General features: G+C 37.8%; 1 long non-coding RNA gene across 1 annotated transcript in view; it reads left to right on the top strand.

The window, feature by feature from the left end:
* The window catches only part of LOC134484769 (uncharacterized), a 40184-nt gene extending 18892 nt beyond the window's left edge, over nucleotides 1–21292 (top strand). The window contains exons 2-3 of the long non-coding RNA NR_190878.1: nucleotides 18337–18394; nucleotides 20863–21292. This is a non-coding gene — a long non-coding RNA (uncharacterized LOC134484769). The remainder of the gene's footprint in view (nucleotides 1–18336; nucleotides 18395–20862) is intronic.
* The last annotated feature ends 1514 nt before the right edge of the window (nucleotides 21293–22806 follow it).

The following is a 22806-nucleotide window of genomic DNA, read 5'->3' as shown; positions in this document are numbered from 1 at the left end:
CCTGTGCATCTGTATCAGTCGGCTGCTCGTTGGAGCCTTGCAGAGGACAATAATGCTACACTGCCGTCTGCAAACATAAGAAAGGACCATTAATAATGTCAGTGTTTGCCGTCTGCCCATAGGATAAGTCTCACATCCGGCCACTTTTCCTTTGGCCATTTCCTCATTTCCTCTTCCATCTCTCTCCGTGTGTCTCTTATAGAGGGGGCAATTTCTGGGTCAAAATTTTGGGGATGTGTTTGGTTCCTTATCCTTCCACCTTGGGTCCTCTGTGGCTACAGAAATTGACCATTTCGGTGTCCGTATCCCCACTGTTATGAGTCTCAGCTAAAGTCACCCTCATGGACGCCAGGGTATCCTCACCCATTCCAGATTGCTGGCAAATCATAGAGATAGTACCAACCCTGGACAGTCACTGATTTCAGTTTATTCTCTTGGCGCTCTGTCCCTCTTGCTCATCTCTCCCAAGAAATGATTCTCAAACCCTATTTACCTTCCCATCCCCTCAGTCACCCAATCCTTTCCTTCCAACTGCCTCTTCTCATTACTTTGTTCCTCCTTCTGAGTGAAATTCAAACATTTTTCTTGGCCCTTTCTTATTGTTTATCCTCTTTGGTTCCATAGAACTTAGTGTGTGAATTCTGTACTTAATGGCTAATACCCTCTTTTAATGAATATATACATGTTATTTTGGGTCTCAATTACTTCATTCAGGACAATACTTTCTCACTCCATCTTCTTGACCGCAGCTTCTCAATGTCCTTATTTTTCTTTCTTTTTTTTTCTTTTTTTCAGAGCTGGGGTCCTTATTTTTCATATGTGTATAGTATTTCATAGTGTAAATGAACTAAATTATCTGTAGCCACTGTTTGGTTGAGGGGCATCTGGCTTATTTCTATTTTCTGTTCATTATGAAGAAATCCACTAGGAACATGATGGAGCACATGTACTCTCTGCATGGCAGAGGTCTTTTCAGATATAAGACCAGGTGTAGTATAGCTGGGTCTTTAGGAAGAATATTCCCCATTTTCTCACAATCCACTGGACAGATATTGATAGCATTATACAGATTTGCTCTTCCCAAGCAAATGCAATTTGTATCCTGATATTTATTTGCTTCCTCAAAGGAGGTCTCCCCCCACCAACTAGCCCTCTATCATGGACACTGGTGATCACATATGAAACTTCTTCCCATTTTAACCGGTCAGTAAATGCTAGAGCCTATTACAGATAGCCGGAGGGGAAAGTTGGTACCGAAGGTATGACAGTGGGGTTTGGTAGAGAGGCAGAAGAGGGTAAGAGGGGAAGGGAGAGGACTGAAGAAAAAGAGGAGGAAGTAATGATGGAAACAATCCATGTGGCCTGAAGAATGCACATGTAGCAGGGGTTTTATGGTTGGAGTATAAGTTATGATAACGTTGGATCTACCCAATACACGTTTATAGATTATAATTATAATAACCAAATTGTGTGTTTTCTTTATGGGTCATTGGGTTTGGAAATTCCAACAAGCTTTCCTCAACAGTATTTCTGAATCAAATTTTCTGTTAATAGAGATCACCCCTTGTAGGGGCTCTAACTATTGCTCCATAGTCCAGTAGATACAGCTGTTTCTTCCTCAGTCATGTCTCTTGTATTTTCTGTGGATATCTGTTTCTTCAGTGATCCATGCCCAGTGTTCCTTTTTCTCAAGGTTTTCAATGATCTCACCCAGAGGAGTTTCAGGTTTCTCAACTTGTTCCACTTAGTTAACTGCAGCTTCACAATGTCCTTATTGCTCATACCTGCATATTATTCCACTTTAAAAATTTTCTGATAACAGTGAACCGTCATGAGTAGGCTAAAATTTCACAAGAAAACATTAAACATTCAGTCTCTAAATCTAGATCTCCTCATCCCATTATGCTTGCTTGGCCTGAATGGCCATGGCATGAGCAGTTTTTTCTTAGGGACATCAAAGCCATTTCCTTCTCCAGTAATGGCTGCCATCCCTCTGTCACAGGTTTTTACCCTGGTTATTTTTGGTGATTGATGTGATTTAGAAATTGTAACACCATCTGCATGGTAGAAAGCCAGAGATGTTTCAGGTTGACCCTGCTTCCACAGCCAATGATGTCACATGTGCACAATGAGCAACCATATGACACCCAAACAGCAAGATGATGTCATCTTTGACTCCACATGTGACTGCAAGATTGCCTCTTCTCCTGCATGCACCTTGGCAACCATGTCATCCTGACTGCAAGATAGGAACTTTGAATCTACACCCAAAACTAAGATGGCCTCTTTAACTCTCTTAATCCTACCCGTCTGTGAGCATGGGAGGTCTTTCTGTCTTCTGCTACCTTCCTCAGTGTCTCTTTTCAGAGACTTGGAGTTCACACCAGAAATGCTTCTGATGTGCTAGGTTAGAGTTAATTTATATTTCATAATATATATATATATATATATATATATATATATATATATATATATCCATTGTGATTGGCATGTCTTCCATAATTTCTTCTCAGCCTCTCTGTCATTTGCATGGCATATTATTTTCATTTAATTTTTCATCCATCCACTTGGCTGAAGGTGTTTTTCATATGTAGGTCATTTCTGGTAAAACTTTTGGATCACATATGTTCACTATTATATGATGTGTGAATGGTGATACACTGAGTTCTCCTTTTGCGATATCATCCCCTTGACCTCCTTTGGTTGTCTTATTGCTCTAGCTGGGAATTTAAGGACTTTACTGAAAGGATGCTGCGAGGTGTGCAGTCTGTTCTCATTCTCCAATTTAGTAGAATTGCCTTTTGCTTCCCTACCCCTTATTTAGATATTAACTGTTGGCTTGCTATATTGCATTTTATGTAATATTTTTTGTATTTATTTTAGTATTTTATTACATTAGGTATGTGCCTGACATCCCTGGTCTCCCTGAGACCTTAAATATGGAACGACGATGGATTTTGTCAAAAGCATTTTCAGCATTTAAGAGATAGTCTTGCATTTTTTCCTTCTTTCTTTAATTCTGCTCCTTCACACCATTGAGTAATAGTGAATATTAATAAATCATATTAAATATGTTAATAATTAATATATTATTTTTGATATATTAATGTAATATATCAGTTACATTATTATATCAATATATATTAATTTAATATAGTAAAAAATATATTAATATTAATTATATTTACCTTATTAATATAATAATTTAATGTATAAATACATGTTAATATTAACATAGTATATTAATATTAGTTATATATTATGATGTTAGGATATAACAATTTAATGTTACTTTATTAAAATATATATGTATTTTATTAAAAAAATATATATTATGATATGCAACTACCAAAAAGTTAAATCCAAGGGGAGCTCCCACGTTAATTTGAAGTGCAGAGGGCACAATTTTTTTTCAGTTAAGTTTGTTAATATGGTGAATCACTTTAATGGGTTTTCATAGATTGATCCACTCCTGCATCCTCAGGAGAAAGCTTACATGATTGCACTGAATGGCAGTTTGAAATGCTTTTCATTTTGTTTTTGAGCATTTTACCTAGTATTTTTTCCACCATTGTCTGTAAAGAAAATTCGTCTGAAATTCTTTCTTTGTTGAGTCATTTTGTGATTTCGGTGTCAAGGCGACAGTGGTGTCGTGGAATCTGTTTGGTGATTTTCCTTCTGTTTCTGTGTTTTGGAGTAGGTTGAGAATTCTTTGAAAATCTGGTAGAAGTCTGCGCTCAATGAAACTGGCCCTGAGAATTTTTCAGTGGTTAAACTTTCAATTACTGTTTGTGTCTTTTTAGGGGTTGTACAGCTATTTACATAGTTTATCTTACCTTAGTTTACCTGTGGTCAGTGTTATCCATCTACACAAACATCCATTTAATTCAGAGATTCTAATTTTGTAGAAAGCAGGTTTTTGAAGTGAGACCTAAGGATTCTGTGACTTTCATCTTTGTCTATCGATGTGTCTCCCTGTTCATTTCTGATTTTGTTATTTGGATGCTGTCTTACCTCGTATTACATTATCTATTTAAGGGTTTTTCTGTCTGGTTGATTTTCCCAAGGAACTAGCTCTTGTTTTTGTTAATATTAGTATTCTTTTTGTTTCTGGTGGATCACTCTCACCCTGAGTCTGATCATTTCTTTCTATCCCCTCCTTTAATATGTGTTTGCTTCTTTTTATTCTAGAGATTTCATGTGTGCTGGGAAGCTGCTAGTATGGGGTCTCTCCAGTTTCTTTATAAAATTGCTCTGTGCTGCATGTGCACGTTCCTCTTACACTGCTTTCCTTATGTACCTTAAGTTTGGAGACAATATGCCATCATTATCATTGAATTCTAGGAACTTTTTATTTCAAGTCTTCTCTGAACTTGTGGTTCTTCAGTTGCAAGCTATTGAATATCCATGAGTTTATAGACTTTTTGTTATTGTTGAAGTCCAGTTTAAATCCATGGTGATCTGAGAAGATCCAATGGTTAGCACAGTCTTTCTGTGTCTGTTGTGACTTGTTTATTGAGGGTGAACATGATCAGTTCAGGATAATGTTCCATGAGGTACAGAAAAGAAAGTGTGTACTTTTGTGTTCATGTGAAATATTCTGTAGATATGAATGAGGTCAGATTAATTGAAACCCCTGGCAGTTATATATTCTATTTTTATTGTTTTATTTTTAGTTTCTGTCTCAATGGCCTGCCCTTGGTGAGATGGGACATTGATATCCCCCACTATTAATGTGTGAGGTTCGATGTGATATTTGAGCTTCAGCAATATTTCTCTCACCAATGTTGCTACTTTTGTCTTTGGGATATAGACATCCAGAATTGAGATGCCATTTTGGTGGGTTTTTCCTCTAATAAATATGAAGTGTCCTTCCCCTTCTCTTTTGATTACTTTTGTTTGGAAGTCTGATTGCTGGATGTTAGAGTGGCTACACCATCTTGTTTCTTGTTTTATTTCTTGGAAAATATGTTCCAACACCTTAGTCTAAGGTTATGTCTATCTCAATTGCTGGAGTGTGCTTCTTGAATGCAACAGAATGACAGATCCTGTTTTTACATCCATTATTTTAACCTCTGTCCTTTTGTTGTTGAATAGAGGCCACTAATGCTTAACGGTATTAATGACCAGTGATATTAACTTCATGCTATTTTGATGTTGTGGGTGCAGGGTTTTCTTGCTTGCATGTATTTTGGTTTTTTGTTTTTTTTGGGTGGGATGTTTGAGTGTGTATGTTAGTATAAAATCTGTTCTGTAGGGTGAATGATTTTTTTTTGTTTGCATGTTGTTTTTGTTTTTTTCGGGGGGGGGGGTTGTTAGAGCATGCAGGCGAGTACTTCCGTAGGTTATGCTGTGTAATTTTTAATTTCTAGTCGGAGGTTGGGATGGTTCAAATTCTGAAAATCCATCACTATAATCCACTATAAGTGAAACTGAAGGAAAAATTACATGATAATCTCATTAGATGCAGAAAAAGCAATTCCAGCCCCACTTCATGATAAAAGACGGTGAGTGATAAGGGAGACAAGTCCTATGGAGAAACATAGTAAAAGCAAGGGAGAGGAAACCTGTAATGACCGTCAAGCTAAATATAAAGAAACTTAAAACAATTCATTAAAGTGAAGGACAAGGTAAGGCTGCCCACTCTCCCTATTCAGTATAGTATTTGAAATTCTATCCAGGGTAAAAGCATGGTTCAAATTTGGTTCTGACATGGAGTATTGCCAAGTGCTGTGAAGGAGGAATGGCACAACATTTTAAAAATCCTGGGGTATGGCCCACTCTTTAGAACAGCCTCATTGCTCTTTGGTGAGTCATAGCCCCAAGGACCAACTGTACTGAGAACTTCATGCAGCGTTTCGCTCGGTTGTTCCCCTCATATCTCTCTAATTCTAAGAAGTACATAAAAATCCTCCTGGAGCTTACCACCACTCAGGGAGCAACATCATTGGCATTTGCAATAATAGTGGTCGAGGTCTTTTAGGAATTTCCTCTGTGGAAGACCAGTGCTTCCACCATCACCAAAGGAAATGTAGAATAATTAGTGACGACCAGCACCCTTAAAAAGCATTTGGAAAAATAAAATTGTTTGTTAAGCTGGCTAACATGTTTTAACTACTGCCTCTGATGTAAAAAAAAAATTAGGGAACAATTTGAAGTTCGAAAAGACAGGGACTTTTTAAGGCCAGGGATCAAGAACAATGGTGGCACAGGCTAATGGTGTGACTGTCACACATGCTGGACTGTTGAGGACTGATTTCTGTCCCAGTTGTACCCTCAGCTCTCTGATAGGATTTAATAAGGATTGACAATCACAGGTGTGCATTCTGATCATTTAAAGTAGATATGACATTTTTATACACATATTTAGATTTGTGCTTTTTAAAAGATTCTTATTAGAGTACTTTTAAAGATAAATGATACAATATCAACCATTTCTCTGTAAATTCAAAATGCTGCCTACAGTGAAGGGAAACCGAATGAGAAAACTACTTTGCTTACTCTTTGTTACTCTATAACAAATTGCTTACTTATGAGCCTTGTTGGCCTTGGGAGTAATTTGTTTATTTTACGTGTACTATGTAATATTTCTTCTCATACACTATCACTCTTTTCAGCATCAAGCATGAGAAGAAACTAGAACATTATCACATTTGCAGTTTTACTTGGCTTGAAAGATTTCACTAGGATATCAAAGCTATTTGCTGTGGTTTGCCCTGAAGTTATCTGTATTTTGATGCTAATTCCACTGCCCCAAGGACAGCTGCCTACTCATGTACTCAGAACTCAGGTGACTTCACCAAAATCACCTCCCTATTGAATTTGTAAAGTACAGGTGTGGGGCAGGTACATGATAGAAGGATGCTTTGGGAGTAATTTGTTTTCTTTACTTGTACTATGTAAAGAACTTTTCTTTACCATGTAAAGAAGGAGGTCATTGGAGGAGAAGGAAGAATGGGTGAGAGAGATGTTTGAAGAAAGAGGAGGAGACTGGAGGAAAAAGGGGAGATAGGAAGAGGAGAGGGTGAGAAGTCATGGCAGGTGAGGTTACAATTATGGTCTGTGTATTTACAGGTTATTATTAATGTTCCTAAGGGATGGATGGTAAAGGGCTTTGTATATTTAAGTGCGCAATTATATCTTAGCAATTGGGTCAAAATTTTTGTGATGTGTGTTTTCTATGTGAGGGATTGAGTATAGGAAATTGTGTGGCAGCAAGGGACACTGGGCTGACAGGGAATAGGGATGTGTTTTCACCAAGATATCTACCTATTATATTAGGACACTATGGTGCTAGTGATAGCATGGTAAAAGACAAGTTTTCTTTTTTTTTTACAACAACAGATGGCAAAACAAGGTGATGGGCAAGAATCCACTAGTAATCAAAAAGTTGAGAGAACCTTTTTATTTTCTAAGTAAGAGGACACCTGTGCCATATTAATTCTTGATAACTTAAGAGCAGAATATAAAACAAAAATGGGGAAGAAGCAAGGGCTGACAGGCTGTTGGTCCCCTGCTGTGTGATAAGTAATGGCAGTTCAGAGAGTTAAGAGATTAAAGCTGCTTTTTAATGAGAGTTGTTTAGTAAGTCTTTCAGGATACACATTTTCTTTTTAACATAGGCTCCACAGGGGAATTTTGTGTGGAAATCCTAGTTACACAAGATACTTCTTCTATTAAGGTATTATTAACAAGTGATTAAGTTTTATTTAAGAAAGAAGAGAGTATTTCAACACCCCACTCTCATCAATGGACAGATCATGGAAACAGAAATTAAACAGAGATGTAGACAGACCAAGAGAAGTCATGAGCCAAATGGACTTAACGGATATTTATAGAACATTCTATCCTAAAGCAAAAGGATATACTTTCTTCTCAGCTCCTCATGGTACTTTCTCCAAAATTGACCATATAATTGGTCAAAAAACGGGCCTCAACAGGTACAGAAAGATAGAAATAATCCCATGCGTGCTATCGGACCACCACGGCCTAAAGCTGGTCTTCAATAACAATAAGGGAAGAATGCCCACATATACGTGGAAATTGAACAATGCTCTACTCAATGATAACCTGGTCAAGGAAGAAATAAAGAAAGAAATTAAAAACTTTTTAGAATTTAATGAAAATGAAGGTACAACATACCCAAACTTATGGGACACAATGAAAGCTGTGCTAAGAGGAAAACTCATAGCGCTGAGTGCCTGCAGAAAGAAACAGGAAAGAGCATATGTCAGCAGCTTGACAGCACACCTAAAAGCTCTAGAACAAAAAGAAGCAAATACACCCAGGAGGAGTAGAAGGCAGGAAATAATCAAACTCAGAGCTGAAATCAACCAAGTAGAAACAAAAAGGACCATAGAAAGAATCAACAGAACCAAAAGTTGGTTCTTTGAGAAAATCAACAAGATAGACAAACCCTTAGCCAGACTAACGAGAGGACACAGAGAGTGCGTCCAAATTAACAAAATCAGAAATGAAAAGGGAGACATAACTACAGATTCAGAGGAAATTCAAAAAATCATCAGATCTTACTATAAAAACCTATATTCAACAAAACTTGAAAATCTTCAGGAAATGGACAATTTCCTAGACAGATACCAGGTATCGAAGTTAAATCAGGAACAGAAAAACCAGTTAAACAACCCCATAACTCCTAAGGAAATAGAAGCAGTCATTAAAGGTCTCCCAACCAAAAAGAGCCCAGGTCCAGACGGGTTTAGTGCAGAATTCTATCAAACCTTCATAGAAGACCTTATACCAACATTATCCAAACTATTCCACAAAATTGAAACAGACGGAGCCCTACCGAATTCCTTCTATGAAGCCACAATTACTCTTATACCTAAACCACACAAAGACCCAACAAAGAAAGAGAACTTCAGACCAATTTCCCTTATGAATATCGACGCAAAAATACTCAATAAAATTCTGGCAAACAGAATTCAAGAGCACATCAAAACAATCATCCACCATGATCAAGTAGGCTTCATCCCAGGCATGCAGGGATGGTTTAATATAAGGAAAACCATCAACGTGATCCATCATATAAACAAACTGAAAGAACAGAACCACATGATCATTTCATTAGATGCTGAGAAAGCATTTGACAAAATTCAACACCCCTTCATGATAAAAGTCCTGGAAAGAATAGGTATTCAAGGCCCATACCTAAACATAGTAAAAGCCATATACAGCAAACCAGTTGCTAACATTAAACTAAATGGAGAGAAACTTGAAGCAATCCCACTAAAATCAGGGACTAGACAAGGCTGCCCACTCTCTCCCTACTTATTCAATATAGTTCTTGAAGTTCTAGCCAGAGCAATCAGACAACAAAAGGAGATCAAGGGGATACAGATCGGAAAAGAAGAGGTCAAAATATCACTATTTGCAGACGACATGATAGTATATTTAAGTGATCCCAAAAGTTCCACCATAGAACTACTAAAGCTGATAAACAACTTCAGCAAAGTGGCTGGGTATAAAATTAACTCAAATAAATCAGTTGCCTTCATCTATACAAAAGAGAAACAAGTCGAGAAAGAAATTAGGGAAACGACACCCTTCATAATAGACCCAAATAATATAAAGTACCTCGCTGTGACTTTAACCAAGCAAGTAAAAGATCTGTACAATAAGAACTTCAAGACACTGAGGAAAGAAATTGAAGAAGACCTCAGAAGATGGAAAGATCTCCCATGCTCATGGATTGGCAGGATTAATATAGTAAAAATGGCCATTTTACCAAAAGCAATCTACAGATTCAATGCAATCCCCATAAAAATACCAAACCAATTCTTCAAAGAGTTAGACAGAACAATTTGCAAATTCATCTGGAATAACAAAAAACCCAGGATAGCTAAAACTATCCTCAACAATAAGAGGACTTCAGGGGGAATCACTATCCCTGAACTCAAGCAGTATTACAGAGCAATAGTGATAAAAACTGCATGGTATTGGTACAGAGACAGACAGATAGACCAATGGAATAGAATTGAAGACCCAGAAATGAACCCACACACCTATGGTCACTTGATTTTTGACAAAGGAGCCAAAACCATCCAATGGAAAAAAGATAGCATTTTCAGCAAATGGTGCTGGTTCAACTGGAGGGCAACATGTAGAACAATGCAGATCGATCCATGCTTATCACCCTGTACAAAGCTTAAGTCCAAGTGGATCAAGGACCTCCACATCAAACCAGACACACTCAAACTAATAGAAGAAAAACTAGGGAAGCATCTGGAACACATGGGCACTGGAAAAAATTTCCTGAACAAAACACCAATGGCTTATGCTCTAAGATCAAGAATCGACAAATGGGATCTCATAAAACTGCAAAGCTTCTGTAAGGCAAAGGACACTGTGGTTAGGACAAAACGGCAACCAACAGATTGGGAAAAGATCTTTACCAATCCTATAACAGATAGAGGCCTTATATCCAAAATATACAAAGAACTCAAGAAGTTAGACCGCAGGGAAACAAATAACCCTATTAAAAAATGGGGTTCAGAGCTAAACAAAGAATTCACAGCTGAGGAATGCCGAATGGCTGAGAAACACCTAAAGAAATGTTCAACATCTTTAGTCATAAGGGAAATGCAAATCAAAACAACCCTGAGATTTCACCTCACACCAGTGAAAATGGCTAAGATCAAAAACTCAGGTGACAACAGATGCTGGCGAGGATGTGGAGAAAGAGGAACACTCCTCCATTGTTGGTGGGATTGCAGACTGGTAAAACCATTCTGGAAATCAGTCTGGAGGTTCCTCAGAAAATTGGACATTGAACTGCCTGAGGATCCAGCCATACCCCTCTTGGGCATATACCCAAAAGATGCCTCAACATATAAAAGAGACACGTGCTCCACTATGTTCATCGCAGCCTTATTTATAATAGCCAGAAACTGGAAAGAACCCAGATGCCCTTCAACAGAGGAATGGATACAGAAAATGTGGTACATCTACACAATGGAATATTACTCAGCTATCAAAAACAACGAGTTTATGAAATTCGTAGGCAAATGGTTGGAACTGGAAAATATCATCCTGAGTGAGCTAACCCACTCACAGAAAGACATACATGGTATGCACTCATTGATAAGTGGCTATTAGCCCAAATGCTTGAATTACCCTAGATCCCTAGAACAAAGGAAACTCAAGACGGATGATCAAAATGTGAATGCTTCACTCCTTCTTTAAATGAGGAAAAAGAATACCCTTGGCAGGGAAGGGAGAGGCAAAGATTAAAACAGAGACTGAAGGAACACCCATTCAGAGCGTGCCCCACAGGTGGCCCATACATATACAGCCACCCAATTAGACAAGATGGATGAAGCAAAGAAGTGCAGACCAACAGGAGCCGGATGTAGATCGCTCCTGAGAGACACAGCCAGAATACAGCAAATACAGAGGCGAATGCCAGCAGCAAACCACTGAACTGAGACTAGGTCCCCCGTTGAAGGAATCAGAGAAAGAACTGGAAGAGCTTGAAGGTGCTCGAGACCCCAAAAGTACAACAATGTCAAGCAACCAGAGCTCCCAGGGACTAAGCCACTACCTAAAGACTATACATGGACTGACCCTGGACTCTGTCCCCATAGGTAGCAATGAATATCCTAGTAAGAGCACCAGTGGAAGGGGAAGCCCTGGGTCCTGCTAAGACTGAACCCCCAGTGAACTAGACTATGCGGGGAGGGTGGCAATTGGGGGAGGTTTGGGAGGGGAACACCCATAAGGAAGGGGAGGGGGGAGGGTGATGTTTGTCCGGAAACCGGGAAAGGGAATAACACTTGAAATGTATATAAGAAATACTCAAGTTAATAAAAAAAAAAAAAAGAAAGAAGAGAGTAGAGAGATTACCTGAATCAGGTGGGGATTTTCATCTACTGCTCAGAACTTAGGGAAAAATTAGGCACTACCAAGTAGAGAGTTTTGATGAAATGTCTGTAACAACAGGGAAAGTGAATGCAGACATATATTGTAGAAGTTATTAATGATAAAGAAAAATCTGTGGCTGCAGGTAGAGAGCTTAACAGACTGAGATATTTTGGGCAAAAGTCCTGGTTTGAAGTTTTCTTATTGATATTAGAATTGATAGACGGTATTCGATTAGTTTTATGAATTATCCCACTATATGGCTCGTTGATGACGCTTAGCGATGATTTGTGGTTACTTTTGATATTTACGACAATAGCAAGTTCAAATTCTCTTAACGTGGGCTCCATGGTAACTTTGGGTTTATTTCCTGATATCACCAAGTACTGAGTTATATCAGGCTCATTTTATACATAAATTCCTTTTTTAAAAAATTGTTTAATCTTCAGGATGGGTGTGACTTTGAGTTTTATGCTTATATTATTACTCTGGGAGAGAGTGCAAGATACAAGCTTCTCTGGTTTCAGATTAAGAAACAGAGTATTTTGGAAGAAAGATTTTGTCCTTGTGTTTTTAAAAATTGTGATTAGGATTCTGGAAACCTCACAGAGTCATACTGATCAGGTTTGATATCAGTAGACGGCTATCAAATATATATTCGGGAGAATCAAACAAAAGATATATCGATTCTTAACCTTTTTCCTGAGAGTTGTATTTTGTAGAGTGTACCTACTTGGAATCCTGGTTTCAGTGAATTTCAGCTGGGTCCAGTCAGGACATATCGGCTATCGCATTTGTTTCATTTTTCCTAACCCCTACACCTAAGGATATCTCAACGCCCATGTACAACTTGAAGAAGTTATGGTGGATCCATTGTCTCAATTACCTGGAATTTGTGGGGTGGGGCTGGAAGTGGTTATTCTAAAGATGTTTTTATAAAGATTTGAAAATTGGTTGAAATTTAGCAGGGAGGAATAAGCTAGATTTAGTTATACAGTCATAATCGTATTTGGTAACTAAGCTTAATCTTATCTTTGTTTGGGTATAGAAATAATTGGAAAAAAATTTAAAATTACAAGAGCCAGTTCTATTATTTTTGTCATTACACACTTCTGAGTTGATTAAACCTGTGAGTCAAGATTGAAATATTAAAGTCATGCATCTGACTTTGTAAGAGTACTATCAAGAAAAAATTAAGATATAAAGACAACAGTCCAGATTGTCTTAGATAGATAGATGCTTTTCAAAAATGTAAGAAATCCACAAAATTTGAGATTTAAAGTTATTACGTATCTTTTGTTGAGTCATATCTTCTCCTAACTGTTCCCCTTTGGCAAATTTAATGAAGAATTTGAACATCTCTACCTCCAAATGAGGCAATACTTTGTGGTTAGGCAGTCACTGGAAAAAATGCCTGTTTCATATGCAGATTAATACTATCCAGAAAAGGACAAATTATGCAGAGGATTTGAGGGTTAAACCCTGCCAATACAGGGTAATCAGCCCTTCCAAGTCTGCCTTTCAATAGGCTGTCAGTTGATCTTGTGTCAGGAGGCTGAAGACTTAAGCTCACATGTTGCTAACAGGGGATTGTGCTATTGGAGATTTGTCTCTACAACCTCTCAGTTCTAGAAGCCCTCTAAGACATCCTATGTGTATAGATATTTTGTCACTCTCAGATTTCTGACGGAGTAGGAGACGGATTATAGCCTCATTGCTTATCAGGCTGTATAACTCTGAATATACATATTTTACTGGATAGTTATCAGATAGTATACAAGCTAGCCAAGACATAATATAGATTTTAAGCCTTTCTGAAGCTGGAATGAAGAACTAAATGCTCTTTCTAACTGATATAGTGACAGACTGGGTTTTGAGTATATCAAATGCTTTATAAATTGTAGAATAGTAATAATCTTACTCAATTGATATATATAAATGAAATGTCTGTTTAACTGGACAAAAAGGGGGAAACGTTGTTTACACTAAAGTTATCTGTATTTTGATGCTAATCCACTGCTCCAAGGACAGCTGCCTTGTCCTGTACTCAGAACTCAGGTGAATTCTACAGAACAGCTTTCACATTAAATTTGTGAAGTACAGGTGAGGGGCAGGTACAGGATAGAAGCAGGCCTATCATTGGAAGAGAAGGAAGTATGGGCAGGAATGAAGTTTGAAGGAGGTAGAAGAGACTAGAGGAAAAAGGAGAGACAGGAATAGGAGAGGGTGAGAAGCCATGGCAGGTGAATTTAAGATACTGCTCTGTGTATTTACTGGTTGTTATTATTGTCCCTAAGGTATGGATCGTACCAGGCTTTGTATGCTTATGTGGGCTACTATATCTTATCAATTGGGTCAAAGATTATTGTGTTGTGTGTTCTTTCATGTGAGGTTTTGAGTGTAAAAACATGTGTGGCAATAAGAGACACTGGGCAGCTGAGGAGTGGTGATGTATTCAACCAAGATATCTAGCAGAGACTTGGGAAACTACAGTGCCAGAGATAGCGGGATATAAGACAACTTTTTTATTTTTATATTTTTGCAACAACACATTCACTTCTGTATTTGACAAACTCTTTTTGTGTCACTTAGGGAAGATCTATATCTGGTTCCTGACAGAATGTGCTTCTTAGGTTCATCAATCTTATCTAGTTATCTAGTTTTGGTGGCTGATTATATATATATATATCGGTGGTTCCTACAACTATGAGATTACGTGCAATTTTAACATGGATTCTGAGCAGGTATGTCAAGAAGGTAGAATCCACAAACGGCAATGCCAAATAGACTCGCTCCTATTCTTATGACCCTAATGAAGTTGAGGTTTCATTGGACCTCTAGTTCTTCCCTCCCTGCCAATCCTCCTGTATCTTATCTTTGGCGTGAAGAAAGAATCATTTTATAACATCCAAAACCCTGAAATCTCACCCTTGGAACACGACAAGGTTGATATTACAGAGATCATATCTAATGGGACTACATAGTCCACACTGTCCTTTGATTTACTCAGGCAGTTATTTCTTTGCACAAAATAAAAATTTGGGAGTTTATCATTTTAAGTAGGTACACAATATTTACACTGTTAAATTCACTTCATAGCTTAGCCACGTTTGTTGCCAAAATCATTGCCAAAAAACTGGAATTTGAAAACAGAATACTTGAGTACACATTCAGGAATATCTATAAAGACCCCTTTCAAGGAATGAACAATTAGAAAATGAAATACAATATTCACTCAATTAAACATCTGTAAAGAAAAAATGGCCTGTGGGAAACAGGGAAAAAATAGGAAATTGATCTGTTTGTCAGAGGAATGGAACTGGGAATAGAATTATTATCCAAAAGAATCTCCTACATCCCATGTTCCTAGATCTTTTCTACTCAATACAAGCCCCTAACTGAGTTTCTCCATGTAGAGCCTGTAACCACTGATGAAGCAAAGTGAAGTTTCCAGCTGTAGAGAGATGTAGTACATAAATGTTACCAATGTGTCACAGTAGACATTCCTGGAAAATGCAAACTCGAATCTGGTCAATGTAAGGAAAGCTATTTAGGAGGTAGGCCATGGCAGTTCTCACTGACATCATCATTTGACCCTCCCTGAAAAATTTCTTGTACCCAGGAGAGCCCTAATTTTGTGATGTCACAAAAAACTGCATCACATATATTCCTGCAGTACCTCTAGGGATTACTAAGTGGCCTCTATTTCAGTGCAAACAGCCATTTGGAAAAGAGAACAAAGAGGATGTATATAACAAAAATGAGTAGAAGAAAGTTGGCTTTCTGTTTTAGTTTGAAAAAAATGAAAAAAATATGTGGTACATGGGAAAGTGCAGTGAGTGCTGTGTAGGGTTTGTGAGGGTTCACTGAACACATGAGCCTTCCACATATGGGATTCAGGAAGTGGGAGCCTCTTAGTAGCAACTGGATTTCCTTGCTCGTTATGGTTCCTGAAAGTCAGAGGTTTTTTTTTTTTATCATTAATTTCATTATTCCAAAAGTCAGGTGTTGGGATGGGTACAGCTTTTTTTTTTTTTTTTTTTTTTTTTTTTTTTTTTTTTTGAGAGCACATGGCTTCTATTTTTTCTTCCAGAAGGAAAACGTCCTGAGGAGGAAGGGAAAGACAAGTATTGTATCCTCAGCTCAGAGTAAACTCCTTCGTGTACATGATTTCTACACTGTAGTTTGTGTCTGACACTGATATCTGGGAGGGAGAAATGCTTCTAGTTCAGACTTAATCATATCAGTCTTTCCACTAGTGTTATGCTGACTACCATTCCCTAACAGTGTCCCTCTAGATTTCTGAATCAATATGTCTGATTACCTTGCAGTTTTATTTACTTTTATCTCTTTCATAATTTTTTTTTAATTTAAGCTAATTTTAATATTTTTTGGATATTTCTATATCTACATTTAAATGTTATTTCCTTTCCCAGTTACCTCTCCATAAGAGACCTAAATGTTTCCATTCCTTGACATTTAAACCACCCTTACTCTCCCTTGACATATCCTTGAACTGGGAGTCAAACCTAGGGAGGACCTTCCTTTGGTGTCCACCAATGCCATCCTCTGCTACATATGCAGTTGGAGCAATAGGCCTGTCCATGTACAGTCTTTGATTATCTGTATAGTACCAGAAAGTTCTTGTTCATTGTTCTGATGGGGTTGATAGCCTCTTCAGCTCTTGTAATCCTTTCTGAAAATTTATCAACAAGAGGTCCGTTTACAATTCTCTGGTTTGCCACTAGCATTCACTTCGGTAACTGACATGCTCTAGTTGTGTCTCTCAGGGAAGATCTATAAACTGTTACTGGCAGCATGCACTTCTTAGCTTTATTAATCTGAATCGTATCTAGTTTTGGTGTCTGATCTATTTATTTATCTATCCATCTATCTATCTATCTATCTATCTATCTATCTATCTATCTATCTATCTATGCATATATTTATCTATCTATCTCTGCCTCTGTCTCTAGCTCTATCTCTTTTCTATCTCTATATATCTATATCTATTTATCTATATCTATTTTTATATATATGTACATATATTTGATGGCTTATACATCTATGAAATTAGTTGAAATTTTAACATGGATTCTGAGGTCCTAGGTCAAGAATGGAGAATCCACAAATGCCAATACCAAATATACTCCCTCCTGTTCTTATGCGCCTATCGAAGTTGAACTTTTACTGGGCCTCAAGGCATTCCTCTCCCTTCCCATCATCCTGTATCTTTTGTATGGCCTGAATAAAGAATCATGGTAAAATATCTAAAAGCCTGAAGTCTCAGCCTTGGAACACAGGAAGGTAGATTTTCCAGAAATGATACCTAATGGGACTACAGAACCGCATGCTATAGTCCATGCTGTCCTTTGATTTAGTGATGTCTGGTAATTTTTGCATAAAATAAAAATTTGGGAGTTTATCACTTGAAGTAGGAACACAATATTTACACTATTACATTCACTCTTTAGCTTGAGCAGCTTTGTTGCGAAAATCATTGCAAAAAACTAGAATTGCAAAACAGAATTTTTGAGTACATATTCAGGAATATCTATAATGTGCCCTATCAAGGAATGAACAATTAGAAAATGAAATACAAAATCCACTCAATTAAATATCTGTAGGGAAACAATGGCCTTTGGGAAACAGATAGAACTTAGGAAATTGAACTGTTTGTCACAGGAATGGAACTGGGAATAAAATTATAATCCAGAAGATTGTCCTACATCCCATGTTCCTAGATCTTTTCTACACATGCAAAACCCGTAATAACTTTCTCCATTCAGAGCATGTAACCACTAATAAAGCAAAGAGAACTGTCTAGCTTTAGAGTGATGTTCTACATAAATGTGTCCACTGTGTCAAAGGAGACACACCTGGAAAGGTCACCTTAGAATCTGGTCAATATAAAGAAAGCTCTTTAGCAGGTAGGCCATGGCAGTTCTCAGTGACATCATCATTAGGCTGGCCCTGAAAAATCTCTTGTATACTGGAGATCCCTAGCTTCTCCTGTGATGTCACAGTGTTTTCCAGACTGCAACTGCCTCTCAGACATTCATTCAGTACCTCTAGGGTTTATTAATTGGCCTTTATTTCAGTGTAAACAGCTATTTGTGAGGAAGATCAAAGAAGATGTAGATATCAGAGATGGGGAGAAGGAAGTTGGCCTAGGAAGTTTTAGTTCAAAAAACGAAGAAATATGTGGTACATGGGAAAGCACAAGGAGTGCTGTGTAGGGGTTGTGAGGGTTCACTGAACACATAGCCTTGATCTGAGCCTTCCCAATATGGGATTCAGGAGTTGGGAGCCTCTAGGTAGCATCTGGATTTCATTGCTTGTTATGGTTCCTGGAAGTCAGAGGTTGTTTATCATTAATTTCTTTATTCCAAAAGTCAGGTATTCGGAAGTTTACAGTTGTTTTTCTGAGAGCTAATGGCTTTCATTCTTTTTCCCCAGGAAAAATAGTCCTGAGGAAGGAGGGACAACAAGTATTGTATCGTCATGTCATCTCAAGGTAAACTCCTCCTTGATTTGGATTCCTATAGTGCACTTTGTTTCTGACACAGATATCTGGGACAGAGATGTGCATCTAGTTCAGACATCATCATCTCAGTCTTTCCACTAGTATTTCTCTGATTACCATTCCATGACAGTTACCCTTTAGATTTCTGTATCAATATGTGTGATTCATTGACAGTTTTCTTTTCTTTTAACTCTATCATTTCTTTAGGAATTTTTATTGCGTTTCTAATTGGATACTTCTATATTTACATTTCAAATGTAATTTCCTTTCTCAGTTTCCTGTCCATAAGAGCCCTAACCTGTCCCCCTCCCCTTTTTCAATAACCCCCCTTACTGCCTCTTGACAGTCCATTGAACTGGGAATCAAATCTAGGGAGGACCAAGGGCCTCTTTTTTCATTGGTGTCACGAAGGCCATCTTCTGCTACATTTGCAGTTGGAGACATTGGTCTGCCCATGAGCAGTCTTTGAATATTGATTTAGTACCAGAAAGGTTTCGTGTATTGGCATTGTCCTTGTGGGGATTAAAGCCCCATTCAGATCTTGTAATCCTTTCTCAACATTTACCAACAAGAAGTCCATTTTCAGTTCATGGGTTTGCCACTATCATTTACCTCTGTATTTCACATACTTTAGCAGTGTCTCTCAGGAAATGTCTATATATGATTCCTGGCCGATTGCAGTTCTTAGGCTCATCGATTTTATATCATTTGGTGCCAGATGTGTGTGTGTATATATATATATATATATATATATATATATATATATATATATATACACATACACTTTTGGTGGCTCCTACAGCTAGGTGGTTCGTTGGAATATTAACATAGAATCTGCCAAACTAGGTCAAGAATGTAGAATTCAGAAATGACAATGTCAAATAGACTCCCTCCTGTATTATGAACATATTGAGTTTGAGGTTTGACTGATAAACATGTCATTCTTCTCCCTGCCTATCCTCCTGTATCTAAGGTTGCTACTTAAGGACGAATAATGATAAAACATCCAAAACCCTTAATTCTGGCCATGGGAACACAGGAAGATAGGTAGTGCAGGTTTGATATCGAATGGGACTAGAGAACCGAATTCTGTAGTCCATGTTGCCCTTTGCTTTTCTGATGCCTGGTAATTTTTACATAAAAGAAGCTTTTAGGAGTTTATTAATTGAAGTGAGTACACAGTACTCACACTGTTATGCTCACTCTATAGCTGGGCACACTTTGTTGCCAAAATCACTTTGTTGCAGATAATGGAATAGGAAGAAAGAATTTTTCAGTACACATTCAGGAATATTTATGAAGTCCCCTGTCAAGGAAAGTACAATAAGAAAGTGATATACAATATTCATTTAATTAAAGGTCTGTAGGGAAAATACTGGCCTTTGTGATACATAGATAACCAAGAAAATTGAACTCTATATCTCAGGAATGAACCTGAGAATAAAAATATTATCTAGAAGAATCTTCTACACTAGATGTTCCAAAATCTTTTCTACCCATGCCAAGCCACTGACTACCTTTCTCCATCCCAAGTTTGTAACTGCTAATAAAGCAAAGAGAAGTCTCTAGCTTTAGAGAGATGGAGTACATAATGGTTTCTACTGTGTCACATGAGACATACGTGGAATGGGCACCCTTGAATCTGGTCAATGTAAGGAAAGATGTTTTACAGGTAAGCCATGGCACATCACAATGACATAATCAGTAGGCCCTCCCTGAAACATCTATTGAAACCTGGAGAGGACTAGCTTCTTCTGTGATGTCACAAGTGTTGTCGTGACTGCAACTCCCTTCAGATATCCCCTCAGTACCTCTAGTGTTTACTAATTTAACTCTAATCGAGAGTAAACAGTCATTGTGGAGTGAGAAGGAAGAGGATGATGAGATCAGAGATGGGAAGAAGGAAGGTGGTCTTCTGTCTTGTTATAAAAAAAGGATGAAATACATGGTACTTCGGAAAGCTCAGTGTGTCCTTGTAGGAGTTGAGTAGAATCACTGAAGAGATAGACTTGTTCTGAGCCTTCTGCATATGGGAATCTAGAGCTGCGAGCCTCTCAGCTGGACTTCGCAGTTCTTATGGCTCCTGGAAGTCAGAGTTTTTATATCATTCATTTCTTTATTCCAAATGCCAAGAATTTTGAAGGTAACAGATGTTTTACTGAGAGCTCATTGCATTTATTCTTTTTGTCAATTATAAAAAGGTCCTAAGTAAGAAATAAAAGGCAAGTATTGTGTCCTCTGCTCAGAGTAAACTTCTCCATGCTTTGGATACCAATAGTGCAGTTTCTCTCTTACACTAATACCTTGGAGAGAGAAGCGCTTCTAGTAGAGACTTCATGATCTCAGACTTTCCACTAGTATTTCCACTGACTAACACTTTAGATTTCTGAGTCAATTGGTGAGATATACTTGCCGGATTCCTTTCTTTCATTTCTTCCATTTTTTCTTTATTTTTTTAGAAAAACTCTCAAAACTCATCCTGGCTGACAATGTAGATTAGACGCATCAGATGAAATGAATTGAAAAACTCTCCTGGGAATGAAAGTGGTAAGGAAATCACATTGATGTATCCTAAATGCAGTGCTAAGAGCAATATTCAGACTAGTCTGTGGAGATGCTGCTGTCATCAGAGACCACAGACAATTAGTGGAGAATGATTCAGCATTAAACTGGGAATGGAAGATGATGGTTGATATTGTTCTAGTAGATCTCACTACATTAAAAAGTGTTTCTTCCAGATAACTGAATGATTATTGTAAAGCAAATCCCGGAATGAACTTATGAGACCCACCATCAGCCTGTCAAATAATGTGCGAAAGAAGAAATCTGTGTCTCTCCAGGGACAAATTGTTGCTTTCAAACCAACAGTAAAGTGTCCATTCTATGAATGATACATTGATATATACACATTATAGAAGGATGGATACAGAGTTTCTTCAGGTCCATGAATGAGGTATTCAGCAGTTGACCTGGATCAGAAATGAAGGTAATTTTTGCCAACTCTTCAGACTTGAGCTCCTTCACTAGGATCCCCATGATTGAAGAAAAGAACAAACTTCAGACAACTTGTCTCAGATTTTTATGTAGTTAAGATTTCCTGGTCTTGGTCCTAGGAAGGAAGGATATCTTGCTTTCCAATTCTTGTTTATCCTATAATCCTCTCTGCTGCATTCATGCAAATAGATTACTGTGCATTTCTTTAATAGGTTACAATTGCTATTTTAATTATGTTGCCAAGAACTATAGAAAAAAAGAAGGACTGTATCAAAGCATCATATGAAAATCCGACTAAGGTAATGTGGCCATTGGAAATTTGTAACTGACCTGAAACTCTTACTAGAGACAAAATGCCATAAAAGGTCTTCTCTAGATATCTGGTGCAGTAGTTGGTGTTCCCCAACAGACAGTAAAGGATGAATCTCTCTGTACAGAGAAATCGGACTAGTCACAATGATCACAGACTATGGAACACATAATTTAACAATGACTGACTATTTTTAAAGTCCTAGAATCCATTAGTTTATTAGTCCAAAAGGCAAGATGTCTTATCTGGTCATTGACATATGGATAAATATTCAGTATGCAGATTCTAATGTCTATGAGGATTTGGTATCACTGTGAGTGCAAAAATGGAAAAGTAAAGGCTTCTTTCTTCCATGTTTTCTACGGGGATTCAAATAGAATGCATGGTTTAGAATACATTGGGTTTGCCATTCTCAAACAGACCAATATCTTCAACTAAACATTCTTTTCTTGGAAGCTGCACCCTGTCAGCATGGCTCACGTGTATGTGAACTGCAAGATCTAGTCTGGGAAGGCGGTCCTGTTCATCGATCCAACCTGCCCCTAATACTGAAATACCCAAGACTTCCTCAATCAACTCCTTTGCAAACATGGTCTTCTGGGATTTGAAGACATTACATCTACTAACAACACCAATGCAATTCAAGATTACTTTCAACAGCTCCCTGGAGTGAGAATTGTTCCTTGGGTCCTTATATGTAGAGAAAGACTGCATAGGCAGACACAGTGATCTAATCTACCTGCAACAGAATGAAGAGATGATGATGTGGCTGAAGCAGATTGGAGCTCTGCATTTATTAAAGGGATGGCAGTAAAAGCCCATGCTGACAGCAGACATTCAGACATGCTGAAGCCATGCTGAGACTTGATGTTTGTCACAGATGATGTCAGTATTTTCTTATGACTGGGATTTTCAACAAAGTGGCTTTCGTTCTATTCCTCATTCCAAAAAAATCTGTTGCTGTAGGCCTCAAACCATGGGGCAGGGAAACTTAAGAGACAACAGAGGATTGATAATCCAGTCTTCATTCACTGACTTGTCTCTACCTCAAAGTCCATGTTTCACAATCCAGTGCATTTAAATCTCCAGGGAATCAGTT

This window comes from Rattus norvegicus, chromosome Y, assembly GCF_021556685.1.
Source record: "Rattus norvegicus strain SHRSP/BbbUtx chromosome Y, alternate assembly SHRSP_T2T, whole genome shotgun sequence".
In the NCBI taxonomy this organism is placed as follows: domain Eukaryota; kingdom Metazoa; phylum Chordata; class Mammalia; order Rodentia; family Muridae; genus Rattus; species Rattus norvegicus.
Note: the sequence above shows the minus strand (reverse complement) of the source record. Positions and strands in the feature narration are given on the sequence as shown.